Genomic DNA, 22411 nt, shown 5'->3' with positions numbered 1-22411 from the left:
ACTCAAGTTGAGCTGATCACTGCTTCTGAGGCTCTTCCATCAAGCCTGGCATGTGCTCCTGGGGATTTTCCCTGCCTGACTAAGTACCTACCTATGAGGACTGATCTTCGTCTTCTTTGCAACTTCACTAGTCCAGTGTTTGACTTAAAGTAGACTCTCTAAAAATGTGTGTAGAATTGAAAACCTATGTTGAAGAAGTTTGACTGGCGGGTGGTAAATCCTACCCTTTATGATTACTAGAAGGGTCACTCCAGTTCAACAAATATGTATGGACTCTTTCAGTCTGTGCTGGGTGTTCTTCTGGTCAATGAAGACACCCAGGTAAACAGAACATCATTTCTTCAATTAATGACCCCATAGTTGATGAAAGTCTCCCCTGGTGGCTCAGACGGTAAAGAATCTGCCTGCAAGGCGGTAGACCTGGGTTCAATCCCTGGATTGGCTTCCCCTGGAGGAGAGCATGGCAACCCACTCCAGTATTTTGGGCAGAGGAGCATGGTGGGCTACAGTCCGTGGGGTCACAAAGAGTTGGACATGACTGAGTGACTAAGCACAGTGAACACTAGTTGATGAAAGAAGACTAGCAAGGAATACTCCTGATGCTAAATGATTGTTACTATACCACGGGTAGGAGCAAAGTACTGTGCCAGATGTCCTCAACATGGCTATACAGCCAACTCTAGGGAGTTTAAAAAATATACATAATTCCACTTATATTAAGTTTCTGAAATAGTCAAACTGAGGAATTCCCTGGTGGCCCACTGGTTGGGGCTCCGAGCTGTCACTGCTGAGGGCCCGGGTTTGATCTCTGGTCGGGGAACTAAGATCCCAGAAGCCAAGTAGTGTGGCCAAATAAGTAAATACAAATAAAACAGACAAACACATAGAAGCAAAAAATATAAAGGTAGATGCCTGGGGGAAGAGGAAATAAGTTGCTAATTAACATGTATAAAATTTCAATTATGCAAGATAAGTTAGCTCTAGAGATCTGATATACACTGTTCCTATAATTGAAATCACACAATATGTACTCATTTATGTGTGGCTTCTTTTTACTCAACTGTATGTTCTAGAGAGTTCCCAGGGTTATGTGGCTGTATTTGTTCATTCTCATCACCATAAAGTAGTCCCTAGAGTAAAATACCCATTCTACTGTGTGCCAGTGTTTGGCTACTATGACTTGTGCTGTTATGAACATTCTTGTGTCTTTTGGTGAATATATGTACATTTTTATGTGGAGCTTACACCTAGGAGTAGAAATGCTGGGCTATAGATTATATACATATTCAACTTTATAGATACTGTGAAGCAGTTTTTGCAAGTGGTTGTACAAATATATACTCCTGTCGACAGTCTATGAGCATTTCAGTTCTGCATCTACTTAATATGTTCTGTCTTTTTCATTTTAGCCATTCTGGTTGGGATGGGGTGGCATCTCATTTTGGTTTTAATTTGTATTTCCCTGATGACATATGAAGTGTAGCCCCTTCTCATGGGCTTATAGGTCATATGGATGTCCTTTTGAAGTGACCGTTCATGTCTTTTGCCCATTTTTCTATTGAGTGGTATTCCTTTTTCTTGTAGATTTGTAGGATTTTTTTCTATATATTCTAGATAAGAATTTTTGCTTTGTATATATATACAAATGTCTTCCCTCATTCTGTGGGTCATGTTTGACTCTCAATGGTAATGTTTGATGAACAGTTCTTAATTTTGATATAATCTAATTTATCTATTTTTTTTCCTTTATGGCTATTGTTTTTTGCATCCTGTTTTAAAAATCTTTATCTCCTTCAAAGTCATGAAAATATTCTGCCTCCCTAAAATCTGTGTTGTTTTACTTTTCATGTTTAGGTATGTGATCCATTGGAGATGGTTGTTTCATTTGGTGTAAAAGTCATGACTAATTTTTTCCCATATGGATAACAAGTTGATCCATCATGATCTATTGAAGGGCTTCCCAGTGGTAAAGAACTTGCCTGCCAGTGCAGGAGATGTAAGAGATGTAGGTTCCATCCACGGGTCAGAAAGATCTTGCCTGGATCTAGTATTCTTGTCTGGAAAATTCCATGGACAGAGGAGCCTGGTCAGCTACAATCGATAGGGTCAGAAAGAGCTGGACACGACTGAAGCTTCACGCACACTTGATTTCAGTTATATAAGCTATATGTAACTGGATCACTGTTGTACCCCTTAAACTAGTGCAACTTTGTAAATCAACACCAATCAATCGATCAAAATAAAATTTTTAAAAGGAAAAAGATCACTTTTCTCCAGTCCAGTTCAATATCCACTAAAATGCCTTTACTGTAGTCCAGGTAACCATACATATATGAGATTATCTCTGGACACTCTATTCTGTTCCAGTGGTCTTCTTGTCTGTGCTTGAATGAATACCATATTTCTCTTAACTATTACATATTTCAATAGGTCTTAATACTGACAGTGTAAGTCCCCCAGGTTTTTGGAAACTACCCCCCTACAAATGAGGAGCCAGGTGAGATTATCCACTAACATCACTTCCACTCAACATTGTCCTGGCAGCTGTAGGCCATGCAATAAGGCAAGGGGGAAGACGGCATAGGGACTGGAAAGGAAGAAAGACAACTGGTATTATCTTCAGATAACATGATTTTATAATAGGTAAATTTATTTTACATTCCTGGTGGTCCAGTGATTAAGACTTCACCTTCTAATACTCAGGGTATGGGTTCTATCCCTGGTTGGGGAGCTAAGATCCACATGCCTCGTGGCCAAAAAACCAAAAACATAAGACAGAAGCAATATTGTAACAAACTCAATAAAGACTTTAAAAATGGCCCACGTTAAAAAAATCTTTAAAAAATGTCTATCAACTAGATATAGGGTTCTACATTAAAAACTATATAATAATATAGGTACTCACTGTCCCATTCTTTGTGACCCTATGGACTATAGCCAGCCAAGCTTCTCTGTTCATGGAATTCTCCAGGCAAGAATACTGGAGTGGGAAGCCATTCTCTTTTTCAGGGCATCTTCCCCACCCAGGGATTGGACCTGGGTCTCCTGCATTGCAGGCAGATTCTTTACCATCTGAGCCACTAGGAATATTCCTTTGAAAAGATTTGGCGGTTCATTTGAATCGAGAGACAGGCAAGAGGAGGAGGAAAAAAGGGCAACCAATGACCATGGCAACCCACTCCAGTATTCTTGCCTGGAGAATTCCATGGACTGATGAGCCTGGTGGGCTACAGTCCGTGGGTCACAAAGAGTCAGACTTGACTAGGTGACTCACACACACACGCACACACAATGACCAAACCCTGCATACAAGTTGTACTATTTTTCTGACACAGTACTTTGCTAGGGAAAGGACGCAGATGTACCTACACTTTAGCTTTTTAGATGTGGGAGCCCTTGCAGTGGGTTTGGGAAGACAGGGGTTTTAAGTTAAAACAATGAAACCAGTTTGAAATTCAAGTTTACATAGCCCAGTTCTTCTGAGTTGTTTCTCAACCATGGCTTAGCCTCCGTTCTTGTTTCTCTGCAGCCCTGCCTTCCATTCCCTCTTGCTGTCTGTCTCCCTTATTTGTTTTAAATACAGAAGAGTTTTAGCGATTGCTTTTCTGTTTTGTTTTCTGGGTTTTGTTTATGTTTTTGATGCCCCCTGGATATAAGTATCGAGGGCCAACAGGCTTATCAATGACAGTTTCCTCTCCAAGAGGAAAAGAGAGGAGGAGCCTGCGTTTATTACTCCATTACAGAACTTCCAGTCTTTCCTTATATATAAATTCAACTCTAGAGAGGTCCACCCTGTGGCCTGATGTCCTCAGCTATGAATGATTATATTCATGTGTTGACTCTGTATTTTAATCTATAAAGGGAAACCTAAATACAGAGCTCTTAAAACATTAGTGTGAGTTGACTGACAATCACTTGGAGAGCTTGTGGAAATACGGGGTTTAAGGCTTCACTTTTAAAGAGTCCTTTAGTAGGTTTGTAATAAAGCCAAAAATTCTCCCTTTCTGGCATCTTCTACTCAGCCCTTCTCCCAGATGGTTTTGAAAAAGGTGGTTCCAGCACCACACTGAGAAGCAATGCCCTGGTGGCTGTGGAAATGCTATGGGACTCTGCCCCCCACGCAAACAGCCTGTTTCTACTGCCCAAGAACAACTGGCCTTAGATAAGCGCTTGATATAGTGGTTCACTATCCCAGCAACCCTATGTAATAGGTAGTATTATTATCCCCATTTCACAGGTGGGAAAACTGAGGCTCAGAATCATTCACTTGCTCCAGGCGTCACAACTAGTACTCAGCCATTCACTAACTCATTCATTTCCGCCATATGATAGGCACTGTTCCAGATGCCAGCAGGTGGCAGAGCAAGCATATGAGCTCAACTCCGAGCTCATGTTCTTCACCAGAATGACATTATTCTTCCTAAATATTGCTCAGACAGCTTATAGACTGTGGAGGCTATGTATTGAGTTGCGCAAAAAGTTCGTTCCAGTTTTTCCATTCCATGTTATGGAAAACCCAAATGAACTTTTTGACCAACCCACTACAATGATAGGCCAGAGGGTGCAGATGGGAAGTGGGCTTCATTGTGCTGGGCTGGTGCTTGCATCCTAGAGGATGCAGACAGGGCCTTATTGGCCTGCAGGGGGCATCCTGTGGGTGTTGAGGTGTGACCAGGGGCCACTCTGACCCCAGGATAGCAAGACCAGGAGCGGCAGGAACAACTCCCACTGGAGCTGGGAGTCCTGGGATTCAGGAGAGAACTGAGTTCGTGTTCAAATCCGTCCACCCTCCCTAAACTCCTCTTTTTCTTCCTTCCTCTCTTCTCCCCTCCTGGCTCTTCCCTGCCCCCCTCCATTTCCTCTCTCTTCTTCCTTCTTCAGCCCCCACCTTCCCTTTTCCCACTTTCCTTTGATCTCCTCTGCTCTGACTCTTTGGCTGGGTGTCCTCGGAGGTCTGGGTTCCTGGGATCATGCCTCCCTAGCTCCCTCCACTGGGAGGACTCTTGACAGTTTCAGCCCCACCCCCTGGGCCCCAGGACTGGTCTTGACAGAGACAGTGTGAAATTACTCAGCCATCCCTCACCTGAGCTCCACTTGGGTTCAGGGACCGTGCAAGAGCCTGAGGCGAAATGAGATCTCTGCCCCTAGAACATCAGGGACACAACTCAGAGGGAGGGGATGAGACATTTTAAAAAGTGGGAAAATGTTACGAAAGAAGTACAGAGCGATTCCACCCAGATACTTTCTTCATCTGTTGCCTGGTCTACATTTTTATCACCACTGCCTTGGTCTCTTGTTCACCTGGATCCTGTTTACCTGGTTTACTGCAAGGGACCTCCTGCACCACAACAGCATTACCTGGTGCATTCTAAGTTGTGCCCAACTCTTTGCCACCCCGTGGACTGTAGCCCACCAGGCTCCTCTGTCCATGGGATTTTCCAGGCAAGAATACTGGAGTGGGTTGCCATTTCCTTCTCTAGGGGATCTTCCCTACCCAGGGATCTAACCCGTGTCTTTTATGTACTGCACTAGTGTCTCGTGCTTGCCTTTCTGTCGGCCTCTCCCACCTGATGCTCCAAGGACAGGGATGAGCTCTATAGTCTTCTTGCAGTGGGCACTTCATACATGTGCCCAGATTAATCCTTTTCTGTCGCATCTTTTTCTCCAGGCTCCCACGGTGCAGTTACTCTTGTGTTTATGTTTCTCCAGGGCATCAAGTATTGGTAACCTACACAGCCGTGCTCCACTCTTCTTCTTAAGTATAAGCCTCAAGACACTTTTGGTCTAGTTTCATCAAGACCTGGGACTTCCCAGGTGGCACTAATGGTACAGAACCCGCCTGCCAATGCAGGAGACATGAGAGAAGCGGGTTCGATCCCTGGGTCAGGAAGATCCCCTGGAGGAGGACATGGCAACCCACTCCAGTATTCTTGCCTGGAGAATCACATGGATGGAGGAGCCTGGTGGATTACAGTCCATAGGGTTGCAGAGTCTGACACAACCTAAGCAACTCAGCGTGCACGCACACCAAGACATGGGTCACGTCTGAGCCTCTGCCTTTGTGTGAATTCCCCTCCATCCTCCTATTAGTCCGCCTGCCTGGCACTGCAGGTGACTTCTAGAAGGAGCCACAGCATATGTCTTAGAATGTGCCCCTTTTCTTCTGATGTGGCAGCATTTCCAAAAGCATTTCAGCTTAGTGAGCCCTCTGCCTCAGGCCTGCTAAACTCAGTCCCATAGCCCTAATGAGAATGAGAATTTCAAAGAAGAGGGAGGAGAGGTGAACTGCATATTTTTTTCTTAAGGCAAATATCTTTTCTTTAACATTTTCAGCAGCACAATAGCAGCAGGCACTATTTTAAAGCCTTGGATAATTCAATCTTAATTATATGGTATGTAGAGGCAGTAATAGGTTTACAAATCTGCCAGCAACACTAAACACATATGTCTTAGAAAATGCTACCCTCTTCCTTGCTTATTATAAGACTAGGAACTTGAGTAATTGTGAGCAATTAAGAGGGAGTGACCAAATGGTGACTCACAGGAATCCTCCAGAGACAAGGACGCCCATGGAAGCAGCAAGTCTGGCCGGGTGGGCGAGGGGAACCTGGGGGCTGGAGAGGTAGCCTGGGGCTCAAAATTGTGGATTGATACATCACAGCTGAATAATCCAGAAAAGCATGTCAGGAGAGCCAAGGGGTGTTACATGGATGCCAAGCGGCCCACGGCAGCTTTGAGGAGAAAAACGCTGTGGAAGAAACACAAGTGCCTCCCAGTGCCTCGAGTCTTGGTGGGTAAAGCTGGTGTGGACCTTGGTCTCCCAACCTGGATCTTCACTCATCAGCCGGATGTCATTGGGCAAGTTACCGTGGGTGTCCCTTAGTGTCTTCATTGTAGAACAGGGATAATACCTCCCTCGTGGGAATCACGTTGGAAGTAACTGACACAGCACATGTGCAACCTCAAGTGGATGTAGCTATGCAATTAACACCTATTCCATTCCCTCCTGCCTCCTTTCTTCAGAAGAAGACAGAACGCTCTTACTAAGGCCATCTATAGAGTTCCTGGCCTGTGGAAGGTACTTCATCCATATTGGTTCCAGGAAGGAACAAATAATTGTTTCTTCTGTGTGTGTGTTAGTCACTCAGTTGTGTCCATCCCTTTGCCACCCCATGGACTCTAGACTGCCAGGCTCCTCTGTCCATGGGATTCTCCAGTCAAGAATACTGGAGTGGGTTCCCAGTTCCTTTCCCAGGGGATCTTCCCGACCTGGGGATCAAACCCAGGTCTCCCACATTGCAGGCAGATTCTTTACCATCTGAACCATCAGGGAAGCCTCAATTATTTCCTACCTCATCAAAAAAACCAAAAGCACAGAGAGGCTAAGTAACTTAGCAAAAGCATACAGCAAATAGATGGTAAGCTGGACTTTAGACCTAATGAGGGTCCAAACTCAGCACAGCTGAATTCAACAGAGAGAACCAGACTACAGTGTGAGGCTCAATCCTTTAATCTTTGTTGTGAGGTTGCACTATTTTTAAAAAAATTTTGGCTGCACTCCAAGGCATGTGGGACAGTAATTTCTGGACCAGGGATGGAATCCACGCCCCCTGCATTAGAAGGCGGAATCTTAACCACTGGACCTCCAGGGAAATCCCTGAGGTTGCACTAGTTTACAAGAATGTTTATTTCAAAGAGGATAAAAAGAATCACCCAAAGAGCTAAAGGAGTATGAATGCCTGATTACAGTCTTCTTTGAATAAAACGGAAACTTTGCTTCTGTGGTATGTGTGTTTAGGCAGATTAAATTCATGTTTGATTACAAACCCCAGGGTAGAAGGAAAATAAATATGTTCATGAAGACGAAGTGGTCCCAAAGTGAGGAAGAAGAAAAAAATCATTAATTTATACCCTGGTGGCTGCCGTCTCTAGGAGCATCTCGATGAATCTCACCATGGCACCGCCGTGCTCAGAGACCCTCTTTGGATGGTCCCTCATCTCCCCAAAATGTCTATGCTCCCAAGCATGGCTCTTATGGCCCTCTTGTCTGAATCCAAAATATTTTCTGGCCCCAGCTCTTTCGCCTTCTCCTCTGGTGTGTGTGCTAAGTCTCTTCAGTCATGTCCAACTCTTTTGGATCCCATGGACTGTAACCCACCAGGCTCCTCAGTCCAGGGGATTCTCCAGGCAAGAATACTGGGGTGGGTTGCCATGCCCTCCTCCAGGGGATCTTCCCAACCCAGGGATCAAATGCACGTCTCTTACGTCTCCTGCATTGGCGGGTTCTTTACCACTAGTGACCCAGAGAACCCTCTCCTAAGTCACATGGCAGAGGACTGGTTGTGCTTCAGAGGACTGAGCTTTGCCGCCAGAAGGCCTTGGCCCCTCCTCTTCCTTACCTGTTGGGAAATGCTAATCAGCCTTTAAAAAGTCCAGTTAAAATGGCTGAATCCCCTCTAAGTCCTTTCCTAGCACCTTGGCAGGAAGTGATTGCTTCCTCGCCAGCCCCAAAGCATTTGGTAGCTTTCTTGTTCCATTCATCAAAATCTGCCTTTTATTAAAAGGACATTTATTTGTGAACATGTCTGTCTTTCCCTCTGAATCTGTAAACATCCTCTTGGTCCCCCACCTACAAGGCCCTGCACATAAGAAGTGTTCAAATAATATTAATTGATGGAAAACAATTTCAGTAGAGGCCCAGATGAATCAGGTATGGAACAGCCTTGCAGTGGGATCATGCATTTAAAAGATACAGAAGTATAGCTTTTGGCATTTGTGTTTGTGCTACCCTGGCGTGACCACAGCTACTCACAGAACATTCCATCTGCTTTCACGCATCTCCCTGCCTCGTTGCCTGAGTTAGGTGGGGCCATGGGAGTATTTAACCAATGGGATAGAACCACAAGTGATTCTACCAAAGCAATGAAAAGCCCACATAACCCTCCCAGGCTTTTCTATGCTGCTGTGGTGACATGGCCAAAGGGTCCAGACAGTGCAACTACCAAATGTCAGTGCCTCTATTATCTAGATCCCTGAGGGACCGTGTGCTGCAGAGGTATGATGGACAGGTTTCAAAAATGAGAACTAAATCTTTGTTGTGTCAAGCCACTGGGATTTTGAGCAAAATGCAAAACAAAGATGTCAGTATCTCCTGTATAGGCTACCACAACCATGAAATGTGAGCACAGAACCTAACACAGTGCTTGGCATGTATTACTAGTAAATACTTGCTCAATACTAGCTCTGTTTCCCCATCTATTCTCCCATGTGATGACCTTTAAACTTTCCATTGGTAGATCCAGTTATTTAGCAGAGTGGAAGTTGCAGTGGAGCCTAGAACATGGTGCTGCACCTGCTCTAAATGTGACCCAGATGGGTGTCTTGGAGCAGCGATCCCCAACCTTTTTGGCGCCAGGTACAGTTTTTGCGGATGACAGTTTTTCCATGGGCGGAAGTGGGGAATGGCTTAAGGATAATTCATGTGCATTACATTTATTGTGCACTTTATTTCTACTATTATTACATCAGCTCCACCTCAGATCATCAGGCATTAGATCCCGGAAGTTGGGGACCTCTGACTCTGAGGAAACTCTGAGAGGACCAGTGTGATGGCACTGAGCTTGCAGCATGGATGCAGAAATGAGGAGCCCAGGGATGCCCAGAATTTGGTAATTTTGACTTCTGGCTTATTTGCCCTCTCTTATATCATAGGAGAAATTAATCCTTGCCTGAGTAGGGCAAGAGGGCGAGGCACACAGAGACATTTCTGGGTGTCCAGTGTGATGGACAGAGCAGAGAGCTAGGGGGCTGTGTCAGGGGATAAGAGGTTGTGAAAAGGGGTGAGGCTTAGGAGGCTGCCAGAGAAAGAAAAGTGTCATGTTTAATCCAATTTGTCCTGTAGGAGTTTTCCAAAGCCAGACAAAGGACGTGGTGCCTAATGCCCATTCACACACAGACGCCCAGGACAGTCTTCATGTTCTTTTTATACTCTGCCACACACTTGGCTGCACAGATTTTAAGACGGACAAAGGTTGTTTTAATACCGTTAATGGGGGGTGATGGGCGGATCATAATCTTATACCCAAAATGGTTCACTCATCCATGTCAGCTATTGAAAGCAAAGCTCTTTGGTAGGTAAAGAAGAAAAGGATTTGAAATTGCTTGCCACCCACCTCCTCCACAGGAGAGCTGTGAGCATTAATGAGGGAACGTCTCAGTGCTGTGATCGCCCTGGAAAGAAGTTGCTTTGCCAATTTCAAATATTACTGTGACTCACTTAGGCAGAGCTGAAGGAATGATGGAGGTGGGAGGCTGGCTACTCCATGTGGTGTTTTTCTTTGGGGTCTCCCGAGTTGCTTCAGAAGCAGAATGACCGCTGAGAAAGAGCCAAGGAGAGCAGAGTACCTATTCTGGATTCTTTGTCCCACAATGCACTTGTCTTCCTGGGGGACCCTGGTCTCCATATGATGCCTTGCTGTGGTTTCACGTGGCTTCAGCAGCTAGCTTTTAAACTTAGTTTTGAAGGGGCACATTCAGAACTTGCAAAAGCTTGTTGAAAACATGGAACTAAACAAATACCATTAGCATAATAGTGCCATGAAGATAAACCTTAGAAATGTTCTGTGATCTTCTTTGCCAAACAACTTAAAATGCTTCCAAGGGAGTATTTCACCGGTGGAGAGCTGTGTGTTTAACTACTAGCATGAAGTTGGGTCGCAGAAAATCATCACAGTAATAATAACTATCTTGTATTTATAAAGCAGTTTAGAGCTCACAAATCACATTCGATACATTTACCTTCTGTGATCCTACAACACTGAATTCAGGTAAGCAGATGAACCTGATCACAATTGCCTGTGTGTCATAGGTAAAAACAACTAGGCTGTCTGAGCTGAGAAGTCTGAGCAAAATAGCTAGTACAGTCTTCTGGTTTCAGATCCTTTTTTGTTGTTCTACCAAACAAGCAAATGGACAAAAAAGGAAAAACACACCAAGAAAAATGACTAAGGCACATACTCAATGATCTTTTTATAAAGTAATAGAAGTGACGAGGAGAGACTTTATAGACATTTAAGTAGTGATTTTTAAACAAATTTTGTGTTGTTTTGTTTTTTGCGTAAGGAAACTGTGGTATATGTTGGTGGAAGGGAGCACAGCATTTTTGTCATGTGGAAGAAGGGAACATGGCAGGTTCCAGAGGTGAGAGGGAAGATAGTACTTTGCTAATGGGCTTCCCTGGTGGCTCAGATGGTAAAGAATCTGCCTGCAATGCAGGAGACCCAGGTTTGATCCCTGGGTTGGGAAGATCCTCTGGAAAAAGAAATGGTAACCCACTCCAGTATTCTTGCCTGCAAAATCCCATGGACAGAGGGGGCTTGCGGGTTACAGTCCGTGCAGTCACAAAGAGGTGGACACAACTGACTGACTGAGTGACTGACTAACATTTTCACTACTTTCCAGTCTGAAGATACAATGAAACTCAGGGTGGTGCAAAAAGAGGGCACTTGCATAAATTAGTGGAAAAACCACAAAGTCCATGATTAGTTTAAATTTGACTCAAAGAATCATTAGAAACCTGAGTCTATTTCTAAGACAGGATGTGACAGAAGCAAAATGCTTGAGGGGGATGATTCTGAAGACATATGAAGCCATACAAAAGGGGGAAATAGGTGTGTCATTAGGTGATGTCCTGGAGGGAGAGGTGTAAGGCTTTGTGACAGAATGCAGGAGTCACACTGGTCTTTAGAGCAGTACCTGGAGTGGAGGAAACCATATTGGAGGCCAACAATCAGTCACCTAAATAGTCACTGAAATGACAAAACCCTCATTCTCTACACCCACCCCGCTCTCATATGTGTCTCTCAAGATACCCAATAGACTTTCCCAGAGTTGGGAGTGTATCAGGAAGGGCTCTCCAGGTGGAACACAGAAAAGGATGAGAATGACACCCCAGTCTCAGGAGAGCTGAGGTCTAACAATTGAGTGCCCAGCTGGTGAACCAGAACTGCAGTACACTGTGCTGTGTGATATGATGGAGGTGTGTAGAGAAAGCTCTGGAAATGTGAGTGAAGGAATGATTCATCCCACATAGAGAAGAGGAGGGTCACACAAAGTTAAGGATGAGTCATTTTCATCCCTGACTGCATATTTTAAAAAACCAATAAAGTCAGACTCTGCAGGGTGGGACGAGAGCATTGCGTGTTCAGTTGCCTCTGACTCTTTGCGACCCTATGGACCATAGCCCACCAGGCTCCTCTGTCCATAGGATTCTCCAGGCAAGAATACTGGGGTGGGTTGCCATGCCCTCCTCAAAGGGATCTTCCCAACCCAGGAATCCTTCACCACTAGCACCATCTGAGAAGCCTAGTAGGATTTCTTAAAAGTTCCTCAGGTAATTCTAGTGCATTTGGGGCTGAGAATGGCCATTGGAGATCAAGGTTATCTCAGCCTTTGAGGAAGGAGTAGATGTTTTCTAGCAAGATCATCCTGAAAGTACTTAAACAGAATATTTTTTAGAAGAGTGATAAGAGAGACCTGTTTTGTAACAATTCCAGAGGGTGAGAACAGAAGGATTGCTAACTTTGTCTTAATTTCTTTGGACTGTGGGACCCATTTTTGCCCATCAGTTCAGTTCAGTTGCTCAGTCATGTCCAACTCCTGGCAACCCCATGGACTACAGCACAACAGGCTTCCCTGTCCAACACCAACTCCTGAAACTTAGTCAAACTCATGTCCTTTGAGTCGATGATGCCATCTAACCATCTCATCCTCTATCGGCCCTTTCTCCTTCTGCCTTCAGTCTTTCTCAACATCAGGGTCTTTTCAATGAGTCAGTTCTTCACATCAGCTGGCCAAAGTACTGAAGTTTCAGCTTCAGCATCAGTCCTTCCAGTGAATATTCAGGACTGATTTCCTTCAGGATTGACTGGTTTAATCTCCTTGCAGTCCAAGAGAATCTCAAGAGTCTTCCCCAACACCACAGTTCAAAAGCATCAATTCTTCAGTGCTCGGCTTTCTTTATAGTCCAAATCTCACATCCATACATGACTACTGGAAAAGCCATAGCTTTGACTAGATGGACCTTTTTTGGCAAAGTAATGTCTCTGCTTTCTAATATCCTGTCTAGGTTGATCATAGCTTTTCTTCCAAGGAGCAAGCATCTTTTAATTTCGTGGCTGCAATCACCATCTGGAGTGATTTTGGAGTCCCCAAAAATAAAGTCAGCCACTGTTTCCATTGTTTCCCCATCTATTTGCCATGAAATGATGGGACCAGACGCCATGATCTAAGTTTTGTGAATGTTGAGTTTTAAGTCAGCTTTTTCACTCTCCTCTTTCACTTTCATCAAGAGGCTCTTTAGTTCTTCACTTTCTGCCATAAGGGTGGTGTCATCTGCGTATCTAAGGTTATTGATATTTCTCCTGGCAATCTTGATTCCAGCTTGTGCTTCCTCGAGCCCAGTGTTTCTCATGATGTACTCTGCATAGAAGTTAAATAAGCAGGATGACAATATACAGCCTTGATGTACTCCTTTCCCGATTTGGAACCAGTCTGTTGTTCCATGTCCAGTTCTAACTGTTGCTTCCTGACCTGCATACAGATTTCTCAGGAGGTAGGTCAGGTGGTCTGGTATTCCCATCTCTTGAAGAATTTTCCACAGTTTGCTGTGATCCACACAGTCAAAGGCTTTGGTGTAGTCAATAAAACAGAAATAGATGTTTCTCTGGAACTCTCTTGCTTTTTCGATGATCCAATGGATGTTGGCAATTTGATCTCTGGTTCTTCTGCCTTTTCTAAATCCAGCTTGAACATCTGGAAGTTCTTGGTTCATGTACTGTTGAAACCTGGCTTGGAGAATTTTGAGCATTAGTTTGCTAATGTGTGAGATGAGTGCGATTGTGCAGTAGTTTGAGCATTCTTTGGCATTGCCTTTCTTTGGGATTGGAATGAAAACTGACCTTTTCCAGTCCTGTGGCCACTGCTGAGTTTTCCAAATTCACTGGCATATTGAGTACAGCACTTTCACACCATCATCTTTTAGGATTTGAAATAGCTCAACTGGAATTCCATCACCTCCACTAGCTTTGTTCATAGTGATGCTTTCTAAGGCCCACTTGACTTCACATTCCAAGATGTCTGACTCTAGGTGAATGATCACACCATCGTGGTTATCTGGGTCATGAATGTCTTTTTTGTATAGTTTTTCCGTGTATTCTTACCACCTCTTCTTAGTATCTTCTGCTTTTGTTAGGTCCATACCGTTTCTGTCCACTATTGTGCCCATCTTTGCATGAAATGTTCCCTTGGTATCTCTAATTTTCTTGAAGAGATCTCTAGTCTTTTGCATTCTATTGTTTTCCTTTATTTCTTTGCATTGATCCCTGAGGAAGGCTTTCTTATCTCTCCTTGGTATTAACTCTGCATTCAGATGGGTGTATCTTTCCTTTTCTTCTTTGCCTTTTGCTTCTCTTCTTTTCTCAGCTATTTGTAAGGCCTCCTCAGACAACCATTCTGCCTATTTGCATTTCTTTTTCTTGGGGATGCTCCTAATCACTGCCTCTTGTACAGTGTCATGAACCTCTGTCCATAGTTCTTCAGGCACTCTGTCTATCAGATCTAATCCCTTGAATCTATTTGTCCCTTCCACTGTATAATCATAAGGGATTTGATTTAGGTTGTACCTGAATAACTAGTGGTTTTCCCTACTTTCTTCAATTTAAGTCTGAATTTGGCAATAAGGAGTTCATGATCTAAGCCACAGTCAGCTCCCGTTATTATTTTTGCTTACTGCATAGAGCTTCTCCATCTTCGGCTGCACAGAATATAATCAATTTGATTTTGGTATGGCCATTGGTGATGTCCATGTGCAGAGTCATCTCTTGTGTTGGAAGAGGGTGTTTGCTATGACGGATGCGTTCTCTTGGCAAAATTCTGATAGCCTTTGCCCTGCTTCATTTTGTACTCCAAGGCCAAACTTGCCTGTTACGCCAGGTATCTCTTGACTTCCTACTTTTGCATTCCAGTCCCCTATGATGTAAAGGATATCTTTTTTGGGGTGTTTGTTCTAGAAGGTCTTGTAGGTCTTCATAGAACCATACAACTTCAGCTTCTTCAGCATTAGTGATTGGGGCATAGACTTGGGTTCCTGTGATATTGAGTGGTTTGCCTTGGAAACAGAGATCATCCTGTCCTTTTTGACGCTGCACCCAAGTACTGTATTTTGGACTCTTTCATTGACTTTGAGGGCTACTTCATTTCTTCTAAGGGATTCTTGCCCACAGTAGTAGATATAATGGTCATCTGGATTAAATTCGCCCATTCCAGTCCATTTTAGTTCACTGATTCCTAAAATGTCGATGTTCACTCTTGCTATCTCCTCTTCGTCCCCTTCCAATTTACCTTGATTCATAGACCTAACTTCCCAGGTTCCTATGCAATATTGTTCTTTACAGCTTCAGACTTTATTTCCATCACCAGTCACATCCAGAACTGGGTGCTGTTTTCGCTTTGGCTCCATCTCTTCATTCTTTCTGGAGTTATTTCTCCACTCTTCTCCAGTAGAATATTGGGCACCTACTGACCTGGGAGGACTTCCCTGGTGGCTCAGAGGTTAAAGCGTCTGCCTCCAATGCAGGAGACCCGGGTTCGATCCCTGGGTTGGGAAGATCCCCTGGAGAAGGAAATGGCAGCCCACTCCAGTATTCTTGCCTGGAGAATCCCATGGACGGAGGAGCCTGGTAGGCTACAGTCCATGGGGTCGCAAAGAGTCGGACACGACTGAGCGACTTCACTCACTCACTGACCTGGGATGTTCGTCTTTCTGTGTCCTATCTTTTTGCCTTATCATACTGTTCATGGGATTCTCATTTTTGCCTATAGTTGTGATAAAGCAATGGTCATCGAGTCTTGGAAAGTAATATGCTTGATAGCCACAAAGATGAATGTCTTTATTCTCCATGACATTATTGTTTGTTAGTAGAATGAAAAGTGTCAGGGCCCACCTCTCTTCCAAAGTACCAAAGTGTGAGATTTTTCTCCCTTCCCTGTCCTCTGAAGATTAGGAGAAGTGATTTCAAGATTGCCAGTCCTTTCAAATGAGGAATTTAACCCCTCTGCCCCAACTTTTGATAACAATTTCATGCAACGCATTTGTATCTGGAGACACATAAAGGCAGGCATTTCAAAGTCAGTCTTAGACAATGAGGCTGATCTTTGTCCCAGGGTGAGGGGAGGGCTATGTGCATATTAAGTCTTCCCTTTTCTCTGTCTTTCCCTGTCTTCCTTATTGTTTTTTAGCCGCTCAGTCATGTCAGACTCTTTGCAGCGCATCAGGCTTCTCTGTCCCTGGGATTTCCCAGGCAAGAATATCAAGTGACTTTAATATTACACTGAAGTTTTATTTTAATTCTTCATTGCTTTTACTGAATAATTCCATTTCTGTTTTGAAATTTAAAAGTTGATGAATGAAAGTTCATATTTAACCCTTTTCAAAACCTTTCAATTAAGTTGGTTTTTATTCCTTTGTTCTTGGATTGTGGGCTTTTTTTCTTTCTTCCCCTTCTGTGAATCCTGTTAATACAAAGCACACAGTTTCCAGATGGTAGTAAAAGTTTAATGGTGGGTGGGAACGCTGAGGACCTGAGGTTTACAGATGCTTAATTTTATTTTTAGACTCAGATGGATTTCCTCCTTCAATGCACCCCTCAAGTATTCATTGAATACCCACTGAATATCCATCATAGATCAAGCCCCCTGGGTGGGGGTGGGGGACAGGGATGAATAAGGCAGTCAGTCCTTGGCTCCATCTCATCTTCCCAGTAACTTTAAAATACAAGTAGGTAAGAAGATTATTTTTACATAATGAACCTGGGACCTAGAAGGGTAGATGGCACAGATGGAGGCTGAATAAAAGCGGATCCAAGATGGCTCTATCCTTGGAGTGATGCTCAAAGCAAAGCCTTGCATCGTGTGATGTGTTTCAGTAGCACCTGACTTGCTGTGCAGGCGGTGGTGACTGACAATTTACCGTACTATAATGGAGAAAGTGATATTTCTATTACATGTTATTATTTTGAGATTTTAAAACATGAACTGAAATAACTGATAGAGCATGCTGAAGCAATTATTTAACATAAGGGATTAACTACTTCATTCCTGTTTCCTGTTGGAAAAGAACATAATTGTTTTTTGTTTGTTTTAAATTTTATTATTGGAGTATAATTGCTTTACAATGTTGTGTTAGTTTCTGCTGTAAAACAAAGTGACTTAACCCTATATGTACATATATCCCTTCCCTCTTGAGCCTCCCACCTCCACCCCATCCCTGCCTTTAGATCGTCACAGAGCACCCTGCTGAGCTTCCCGTGCTCTACAGCAGCTTCCCACTAGCTATCTGTTTAACACATGGTACTGTATATATGTCAGTGCTACTCCTCCGGTTTGCCAACCCTCCTGCTCCCCTTCTGTGTCCGCAAGTCCATTGTCTACAACTGCATCTCAATTCCTGCATCCTAAATGGGTTCATCTGTGCTATTTTTCTAGATTCCATATATATGGGTTAATATACAATATTTCTTTTTCTGTTTTTGACTTATTCATTCTGAATGACAGACTCTAGGAAGAACAAGATGCTTTAATAAGACATTTTTAATAAATATTTTAATAGAACATTGTCCTCAAAAATCCTTTCAGAATTACAGACCCTTAACAAGTATTAATTGAGCCAAAGACTATTAAATTCCCTATGGTTTATATGTATTTTTTTAAAATTTTAAGTAAGAGCACTAATAACAATGAGGATGATTTTGCATTTACATCTATCTTAAAACTTTGAAGTACCTTGATAATCAGTTCAGTTCAGTTGCTCAGTCATGTCTGACGCTTTGTGACCCCATGAACCGCAGCAGGCCAAGCCTCCCTGTCCATCACCAACTCCCGGAGTTTACCCAAACTCATGTCCATTAAGTCCATGATGCCATCCAACAATCTCATCCTCTGTCGTCCCCTTCTCCTCCCACCCTCAATCTTTCCCAGCATCAGGGTCTTTTCAAATGAGTCAGCTCTTCGCATCAGGTAGCCAAACTATTGGAGTTTCAACTTGAACATCTGTCCTTCCAATGAACACCCAGGACCGATCTCCTTTAGGATGGACTGGTTGGATCTCCTTGCAGTCCAAGGGACTCTCAAGAGTCTTCTCCAACACCACGGTTCAAAAGCATCGATTCTTCAGCGCTCAGCTTTCTTCACCGTCCAACCCTCACATCCATACACGACTACTGGAAAAACCATAGCCTTGACTAGACGGACATTTGTTGATAAACTAATGACTCTGCTTGTTAATATGCTGTCTAGGCTGGTCATAATTTTCCTTCCAAGGACTAAGTGTCTTTTAATTTCATGGCTGCAGTCCCCATCTGCAGTGATTGTGGAGCCCCCCAAAATTAAGTCAGCCACTGTTTCCATTGTTTCCCCATCTATTTGCCATGAAGTGATGGGACCGGATCCCATGATCTTAGTTTTCTGAATGTTGAGCTTTAAGCCAACTTTTTTACTCTCCTCTCTCACTTTCATCAAGAGGCTCTTTAGTTCTTCTTCACTTTCTGCCATAAGGGTGGTGTCATCTGCATATCTGAGGTTATTGATATTTCTCTCAGCAATCTTGATTCCACCTTGTGCTTCCTTGAGCCCAGTGTTTCTCATGATGTACTCTGCATTTAAGTTAAATAAGCAGGGTGACAATATACAGCCTTGACATACTCCTTTTCCTATTTGGAACCAGTCTGTTGTTCCATGTCCAGTTCTAACTGTTGCTTCCTGACCTGCATACAGATTTCTCAAGAGGCAGGTCAGGTGGTCTGGTATTCCCATCTCTTTCAGAATTTTCCACAGTTTATTGTGATCCACACAGTCAAAGGCTTTGGCATAGTCAATAAAGCAGAAATAGATGTTTTTCTGGAACTCTCTTGCTTTTTCGATGATCCAGCGGATATTGGCAGTTTGGTCTCTGGTACCTCTGCCTTTTCTAAAACCAGCTTGAACATCTGGAAGTTCACGATTCATGTATTGCTGAAGCCTGGCTTGGAGAATTTTGAGCATCACTTTACTAGCGTGTGAGATGAGTGCAATTGTGCGGTAGTTTGAGCATTCTTTGGCATTGCCTTTCTTTGGGATTGGAATGAAAACTGACCTTTTCCAGTCCTGTGGCCACTGCTGAGTTTTCTAAATTTGCTGGCATATTGAGTACAGCACTTTCACAGTATCATCTTTTAGGATTTGAAATAGCTCAACTGGAATTCCATCACCTCCACTAGCTTTGTTCATAGTGATAGTTCCTAAGGCCCACTTGACTTCACATTCCAGGAAGTCCGGCTCTAGGTGAGTGATCACACCATCGTGATTATCTGGGTCGTGAAGATCTTTTTGGTACAGTTCTTCTGTGTATTCTTGCCACCTCTTCTTAATATCTTCTGCTTCTATTAAGTCCATACCATTTCTGCCCTTTATTGAGCCCATCTTTGCATGAAATGTTCCCTTGGTATCTCTAATTTTCTTGAAGAGATCTCAAGTCTTTCCCATTCTATTGTTTTCCTCTATTTCTTTGCATTGATCCCTGAGGAAGGCTTTCTTATCTCTCCTTGCTATTCTTTGGAATTCTGCATTCAAATGGGTATATCTTTCCTTTTCTCCTTCGCTTTTCACTTCTCTTTTTTTCCCAGCTATCTGTAAGGCCTCCTGAGACAGCCATTTTGCTTTTTTCCATTTCTTTTTCTTGGGGATGGTTTTGATCTCTGTCTCCTGTACAATGTCACGAACCTCCGTCCATAGTTCATCAGGCACTCTGTCTATCAGATCTAGTCCCTTAAATCTATTTGTCACTTCCACTGTATAATCATAAGGGATTTGATTTAGGTCATACCTGAATGGTCTAGTGGTTTTCCCTACTTTCTTCAATTTCAGTCTGAATTTGGCAATAAGGAGTTCATGATCTGAGCCACAGTCAGATCCCGGTCTTGTTTTTGCTGACTGTATAGAGCTTCTCCATCTTCTGCTGCAAAGAATATAATCAATCTGATTTCTGTGTTGACCATCCGGTGATGTCCACGTGTAGATTCTTCTCTTATGTTGTTGGAAGAGGGTGTTTGCTATGACCAGTGCGTTCTCTTGGCAAAACTCTATTAGCCTTTGCCCTGCTTCATTCTGTACTCCAAGGCCAAATTTGCCTATTACTCCAGGTGTTTCTTGACTTCCTACTTTTGCATTCCAGCCCGCTATAATGAAAAGGAAATCTTTCTTGGGTGTTCGTTCTAGAAGATCTTTTAGGTCTTCATAGAACCACTCAATTTCAGCTTCTTCAGCATTATTGGTCTGGGCATAGACTTAGATTCTTGTGATGTTGAATGATTTGCCTTGGAAATGAACAGAGGTCATTCTTTCGTTTTTGAGATTGCATCCAAGTACTGCATTTCGGACTCTTTTGTTTACTATGATGGCTACTTCATTTCTTCTAAGGGATTCTTGCCCACAGTAGTAGATATAATGGTCATCTGAGTTCAATTCACCCATTCCAGTCCAGCTTAGTTCGCTGATTCCTAGAATGTCGACGTTCACTCTTGCCATCTCCTGTTTGACCACTTCTAATTTGCTTCGATTCATAGACCTAACATTCCAGGTTCCTATGCAATATTGCTCTTTACAGCATTGGATCTTGCTTCTATCACCAGTCACATCCACATCTGGGTGTTGTTTTTGCTTTGGTTCTGTCCCTTCATTCTTTCTGGGGTTATTTCTCCACTGATCTCCAGTAGCATACTGGGCACCTACCGACCTGATGAGTTCGTCTTTCAGTGTCCTATCTTTTTGCCTTTTCATACTGTTCATGGGGTTCTCAAGGCAAGAATACTGAAGTGGTTTGCCATTCCCTTCTCCAGTGGACCACGTTTTGTCAGAACTCTTCTTCATGACCTGTCCGTCTTGGGTGGCCCTACACAGCATGGCTCATAGTTTCATTGAGTTAGACAAGGCTGTGGTCCATGTGATTAAATTGGCTAGTTTTCTGTGATTGTGGTTTTCAGTCTGTCTGCCCTCTGATGGAGAAGGATAAGAGGCTTATGGAAGCTTCCTGATGGGAGAGACTGACTGAGGGGGAAACTGGGTCTTGTTCTGATGGGCAGGGCCATGCTCAGTAAATCTTGAATTCAATTTTTTGTTGAAGGGGCTGTGTTCTCTCCCTGTTGTTTGACCTGAGGCCAAATTAATTAATAGAAGGACAATTTTATGACTAAAAATTTTTAGAATACATGAAAGATTATTTTTTGGCTGCCTTAAAGTTGCATTTCTATCTGATGGGGAAATGGAACAAGATATGTCAGTGTAATTGTTTCATATTAAATGATCTCCTAAACAGTGGTGGTTGTGGCATAAAATCACAGAAAAAGTATTTGGGTCTTTTTTTTCACATTTTCCTGAAAAGAGTGTACCTTTGAAAAAAAATGTTCTCAGTAAAGTGACTTAATATGTAATGTGTAAACCCAAATTTAGAAAAAAAAAAAATTGAAGACTGGCTGAGGGCCAGAAGGAGTTACCCCGTTTTAGGCTGTTTATGGGCTGAGTTGTGCCCACATGCCCCCCCCATTTATATGTTGAAACTTAACCCTCAGTATCCCAGAGTGTGACTGTATTTGGAGATAAGATATTAAAGAGGTAATTAATGTACAACAAGGTCATATTCATGAGCTTTAATCCAGTCCTACTGGTTTCCCTGTAAGAAGAGATTGGGACATAGACAAGCACAGAGGGAAGACTTGTGAAGACAGAGCAGGGAGACACCATCTAGAAGCCAAGGAGAGGGTCCTTAGAAGAAGCCAACTGTCCTAACACTTTAGTCTTGGACTTCTAGCCTCCAGAACTATGAGAAATAAATTTTTGTTACTTAAGCCACGGACTGTGGCATTTTGTTATGATTGCCCAAGCAAACTAATATGCACTGACTCTGTACCTGACCTCAGGACCTTATCACATCCCTGGGAGGACCACTCTAGGATGATGGCATCTAAGAACCTACCGATAGGATTAGCATCTGGAATAGCAATTCAATTGTTTAATGAATACTAAAACAGTATCTTATTTCTTCCACACCTAACCTTGAGCCCTAGGATTCAAACTTAGTAGTTGCTCTATTTTGTTTCATGTTCATTTTGCTACATTATATTTTGAGGGATTTGTTTTTATTTATATACTATTTGTTATTCATCCTTTTAATGTATCTCTCTTAGAACGCATTATTTTATGACTCATTGTCAAGTTGTTTGAAATCATCTAGTACATTTCCCACTTCTTTTTTTTTTTTCCCCAGAAAGCTTGGTTGTAGTGAATTTTGTGTTAAGTGTTCAAAGAGGAGATGCATAAGACCCAG

The 22411-nt window shown here is 43.0% G+C and overlaps 1 non-coding gene across 1 annotated transcript; it reads left to right on the top strand.

Annotated features, from left to right (window-relative positions):
• Positions 1 to 15592: 15592 nt before the first annotated feature.
• TRNAW-CCA (transfer RNA tryptophan (anticodon CCA)) lies at positions 15593 to 15664 on the top strand. The gene has a single exon. It is a non-coding gene; the product is annotated as a tRNA-Trp (tRNA).
• The last annotated feature ends 6747 nt before the right edge of the window (positions 15665 to 22411 follow it).

Source organism: Giraffa tippelskirchi, chromosome 1 (assembly GCF_054371585.1).
Source record: "Giraffa tippelskirchi isolate mGirTip1 chromosome 1, T2T-mGirTip1v1.2.pri, whole genome shotgun sequence".
Classification (NCBI taxonomy): Eukaryota; Metazoa; Chordata; class Mammalia; order Artiodactyla; family Giraffidae; genus Giraffa; species Giraffa tippelskirchi.
This window is presented reverse-complemented; position numbering and strand designations above follow the sequence as displayed.